The sequence below is a fragment of the Mytilus edulis genome, chromosome 1, assembly GCF_963676685.1.
Source record: "Mytilus edulis chromosome 1, xbMytEdul2.2, whole genome shotgun sequence".
Taxonomy (NCBI): domain Eukaryota; kingdom Metazoa; phylum Mollusca; class Bivalvia; order Mytilida; family Mytilidae; genus Mytilus; species Mytilus edulis.
In genome coordinates, this window is record NC_092344.1 from 48,019,171 (window position 1) to 48,025,170 (window position 6,000).

General features: G+C 33.4%; 1 protein-coding gene across 1 annotated transcript in view; it reads left to right on the plus strand.

Annotated features, from left to right (window-relative positions):
* LOC139484313 (uncharacterized) overlaps positions 1-5,687 on the plus strand; it is a 458,860-nt gene extending 453,173 nt beyond the window's left edge. Inside the window, exon 15 of the mRNA XM_071268053.1 lies at positions 4,803-5,687. The gene's annotated coding sequence lies outside the window, so the exon portion shown is untranslated. The remainder of the gene's footprint in view (positions 1-4,802) is intronic.
* The last annotated feature ends 313 nt before the right edge of the window (positions 5,688-6,000 follow it).

The window sequence follows — 6,000 nt, forward strand, 5'->3', positions numbered from 1 at the left end:
CATTTGGTAGATAAATGTTTACAGTTTCAGAAAAGGTATCACTCAAGGGTATTGAACTTCTAGTTTTTTTGGGGGGAAATATGTGACATTTTCATGCCCCTTTTTGCAATATTTTATGGTAAATAAATACAGAATGATGCCATGGATACACAAACAAGGAATTATTTTTTCCCATTTTTACTTTTGAAAATCTATGGAAGATATTGATTACATACATGTACATTTGTATGACACAAACAGTTGGGTTAATGTATTAGAAAGCTAGGAAGAGAAGATGATTAAACATTCGGTGGTTCAATTTTAATTTTATTTTGTAACTGTGGAGTGCTACATTGCTGTACCTTGTACTACATCTGGATACATATGGTCTTGTAAATTCACGGCCCATATGCCAATATAAATGCCAGAGCAAGTCTCGTTGAATGTCAAAACACGTTTTTGATACGCCACATGTGCGTTTTATACGTTCACGGAGCGCTGAAACTACGACAGGCGTCTGTTACAAACACGCCCTGCATACGTCCAAGTAAAAGTCCAAGTATACAACGTGCTTTAAAAGTGTCTCAAACTTATCTGTAGCGTTTTCCAACGCGCTTGTAACGTATGTATTACGTGCGTGTAGCGAACAGGTACACGCTTGACAAACGCTACAGCTAGATGAAAATTGTTATGCTGCATCAAAATTTCCTGGAGTTATAGCGTTCACCAAGCGTATACCTTTCGACGTACTTCAAACTTATGCACGCGCGTCTAACGATTGTTTAGCGTTCCTCTTGCGTGCACCTAACGTATACGGACTTAGTCAATTTTATATGTACGCTGGAGCACGTCGGTCCATACGCCAATGTGTGACGTCGGCATTTTGGAAACCCACTAGTTTATCCTTCGAAACTAAACGAATAAATAAAGTTAAAACTTCAAAGAATGTTTTGAAAATTTGTTAGATAACACCAAAATGACAAATTCTACGGAAGCCCTGGAGTGCCATGCAAACAAAAATTCAACTTGTGCGCACAAGTTACTAACTTGCGCGCCCAAGTTACTATCTTGCGCGCACAAGTTACTATCTTGTGCGCACAAGTTACACAACTTGTGCCCACGAGTTACACAACTTGTCCGCACGAGTTGTACAATTTGTGCGCACAGGTTACACGTATCTTAGAGACATGCGCTATTTTGCTAAAGAGACTACTTTATGGAACGCCGTAGCTGCCGAATACAAGCATATGTTTATATACATGAACAATGATGAATGCACATACATTTCAATATCTGCACATGTTTTTTTCTACTATACACATACTTTTCATATATTTGAACATAGTTTACTTTATATGCACTTACTTTTTATATATATATATGCACATACTTTTCCTACATATGCACATCGTTTACCTTATATGCACATACTTTTCTATATATGCGCATTTTTTTATATATATATCTATTTGAAGATAGTTAACCTCATATGTATATACTTTTTTTCTATATATGCACATACTTATTCTACATATGAATGTACAAATGTAGTTCTGCACGTGAATACTTTTCTCAGTATATATGAACATAGTTTTTCAACGTGAGAATTACAATTCATATTATGCTTTTCTGGTTTTTTTTTTCAAACTGAACTAAGGGTTCCAATATCATAAAGGGAATGTTTATTAAGAATTTCTTAATGATGTATGTTATTCAATTAAGCAACTGTTGGAATCATTTTAAATGAATGCAATATTATTTTGGTATGTATGATGGTATGGCGCTGTTGTCTTCATCTATAGTTTATTACCACTAACGGGTCAAAAGTTGTAAAAATGCATTCTTATAAAACTTAATTTAAATTGCCATTTTCTTTACCAATTTTAATGTGTTTTCAAAGTATTCAGTATAGTCTAAGATCTCAAAATGTGAATTGTTTTCTATTATTATGATGTTATAGAAAGGACCAAAGACGGGGGATTTTTTTTTATGCCCTGCCGATAGGCGTATGGGGCATTATACATGTATTACCCTTGATCGTCCGTTTTACCGTCTGTCCTTCCACCTTTCCATTTTATTTTGCTGCACCCTAATTCAACTTTGCCTCTACTTAATTTGATAAAGCTCATACACAAAGGTAAAAAACTATAAAACGCAAAAAGTCACCTGCTGTACTACAGTTCTGCTCCTTTATAACTAGGAAAATTTCATTTCTTTTTTTGTTTGTTTTTGCACTCTTACTTTAATCACCAAATGCTGAAAATGTAGACGCAAAACAAGAAATGCAGAGTGAATCAGACAAATCATAATTCAGAACTGCAGCGCGTCATATCATATTTGATATTCACACCTTTTTAAAGTTTTTCAATACGTATACGTTTTATTTTTACGGCGTCGGCGTTGGCTTCGCAATGTATTAGTTTGTGATTAGGTCTAGTTTATGTTGAACCACAAGTGGTGGTTCAATGATATGCTTTATGCAGTTGTATCAGTATTGGAACATCTCATTTCCATAGATAATATTTGTGCCTGTCCACTCAGTAATTGTCTATTGACTTTGAAAATTTATTGGCATTTGCAAGTCATATTTCTATGGAGGTTATAAAGCCCACCCCCTTCTTTGGGATATATTATATAGATTAGATGTCTTAAAAAAACCTACTTCCGGTAAAATCTAATATGGCGGACATTGTACTAAAATAAGCTTATTTTTTAGGGAGGGTATAATTGAAATATGTTTAAACACATTGCTACTATCATTACATTGTGCAGGAACCATTTATTTGGTGCTTCTCATGGATACAATGTATAAGATATATTTCTTTAAAACCCTTACTTCCGATAATATCCAAAATGGCGGACATAGAAATATTAATTTCTTTTTTTATATATTCAACTTTTTCTAGATGTAAAGAAGATGTTGTTTATTGTGCTGGCTCTAAGTTATCATCAAAACCACTTATTCTATTCTGTTGTAAATGCAAAGTTATCACTTCCGGTAAAAAAAACAATCTGGCGTAAATTTCAAAGATGAGTCCTCAATCCATATCTTCGATGTAGAGTTTTGGATAGATTGATTAAAACAAAATAAAATTACTTTAGTACTAAAACATTTTTAAAACTGCTACATAATAACTTAATTTTAACATTGATCACTCATAAAAAGGGAGAAATTCACATGACAAAAAAAACTATAATTTTGTTCAACCAGTCGCTGTACCATTTATAATAGGTCAAGACCAAAGAACATATGACAGACGGAAACTTCGAAACATAAGGCTATTACAAACAAAGTATGAAGCATCCAGATATTCTATCTTAATACCGAAAATATAAAGCTCTATAGAAATAGTTTTCGCCATCGCTGGACAGTAATACCTTTGTCTCACTCTATTACATTTTATATTCACTGTTTATAGATTATTCCAACACCGACAAAGTGCATTCGGCTCTTACTAATGTTTTTTTACTAATAAAACATAAAACCTGTATCAAAAAAAGTCTTAAAACACGAATGCCCCCGCTTAAAATTTTCAATTTTCCAAGTTATAAAGGGGCATATATAATTGTCCAAAAAATTACTGCCCAAATTCTAACTCGGCCTGACTTTGTGTGATATTATTAACATTGTGTGTGAATTTCAATAATTTTGGATAAGGCAAATTAACGACAGAGTGCGGAAACCAAACTAAATGCATTAATATAACTTGTGACCTGTTATCACTGAATTGTTGGGACAAAAACCACTGAATTCAACACGCCATTAGTGATAAAAATCCTTGTGTTAAAATGTAGTACATAAAACAAGTGACTATAGATGAAGACAACAGCGCCATACCATCAAACATGCCAAAATAGTATTGCATTCATATGAAAATGATTTCAAAAGTTGCTTAATTGAACAACATACATCATTAAGAAATTCTTAATAAACATTCTTTTTATGATATTGGAACCCTTAGTTCAGTTTGAAAAAAACTTCGGACTTGGTGTGTCAGTGTAAGATCACCCTCTTGCCTCGGCCATCGGGTTGATCTTATACTGACACACCGCGTCCTCATGGGATAACTATTACAGATACCACTCATGATGGACAGTTAGTCTGCGTAGATACCATTAGCCAAGTACTTTGATGCAGAAATGATCCGTACGATCCATTTTTAATGAAGATTTTAAGTAGTAAATAATAAAATCATACTATAAGATGGGCCTAGACTGTCACTCCCTCAGGCAAAGGCCAGTTTACATGATTTTGCCTCTTTTTTTTGTTTAATTTCCCACCTTAGTGTCTAATTATTGGCTTCTCAAACCGGATAAGGTGATTCAAGAAACACGTGCAATTGAAATCGGTACCGTGTTTCTCTTCAACCGTTATTCGATCTTTAAATAAGACAAAATTAAATAAATCTATTGACTTACAATACAAATCTATACTATTAAATGAAAAGACCTCATTTTCTGTGTCGCTTCTCTTCCTTCCACAATAAATTATTCATCATGCCTCTGTGTCCTATAGGTACCATACATAGTCGCATTTGTCATCATCGCTTATGATTATTCAGTTTGGCTTATTTTTGGAGGAAAACGAAAAAACGCGTCCAGGTATTGTTTCCGTCGTCGGGCGGACTTTTTAAGTCATAAAGAGACTTCCGTTTAGGACTGTTTTAAAATATTACACATAATTTTCATAAGTACTTTGGGACAGGACAAATATCTTTGCGTTTTTCTGTATACTATGATACATATACTATAAATAAAGTGTATTTGCTATTTACTATCAATTCCAAGTTTACTATCCACGGCGGTCACTGAAGTATTATTAGTGCGGTGACAGAAGTGTAAAAAGTCGTCTAGATCGCGAGTTTAATCTCCCCAAATAACACACGGCTAAAAATGGTCTTAACTTAAAGACAAATATGTCTTCTTTAGTTTTTGCCCTGTCGTCAGAATTTCGTACGGTCACATTTTTCTAAAAAGTCGTTTTAATGACTAGTAGTATATAGGAGAGTTTCAACCCCCCTTTTTCAAAATGAAAAATTGTGTATGTTTGCTTACATTTAACTGAAATAGTTTTTCCTGACGCTATTTTCAGATATCGAAATATTCTATTTAGTATTTCATTTTCTTATAATCTATAAAATTTGCGAAGTTTAGACTGTTAAAAATTTAGGTAATTTTAATCGCAAATTCAGACACAAACTTTAGTTTCTTCTTCATCGTAGTAAAACAAATTATCCCGTAATATTTTTAGCATATAGTATTTCATAAAACTAATCAGTGATAAAAAATTCGGAACCAAAATATGAAAAAAACCTTAAGAAATCAATGGAAAAAGAATGGAATAAAAAACTTCAATTTCAACACGGAACTTAATCACTTGCCTTCCGTCACATTTTGTGTATTAGTCAATAATTTGGTCTCAACTGATATATGACATTACTACCTTTTCGCTATTATATACACATATTTGCACTGATATATGCTACAATCTTTGTGTGTATGTGTTTATATTCTATGTTTTTTTGTTATAAAACATTAAATATACTTTGTCAGAAAAGTCTAATTGTAAAATCCAAATAATTTACGGATAGTTTCAGTAAATATTCCGTGATACGTCAAGTCCGTTGCAACTTGCCCCATTAAGTCCAAAGAAAAGACAAACGTTGTTAAATTTTATGCAGTGTTTAATATGCAAAGAAAAGAAAAAATGGACTGACATTTTGAGTCAATTTACCAGTATTGGAAAGTCGATTTTTGTATCTGCATTGAATAAAAGATTAGACGAGGTGAACATCAAGATGTTTCATGCGGAAGCTGTTAATTTACAGAAGTCCGTGCAGGCTGTTTATCGTTGTTCATGCTACAAAAGTTACACAAGTAAACATATTTGTTCCCCCTTTTAGAGCGAGGAAGCTTCTAATCTGATATTTAATGACGACATACAATTTTCGGACTGTTGTCCCTCTGTTTCGGTATGTGTACGCGTTCTAGAATGCAGTCGTTCAACTGGAGCGCTTGTAT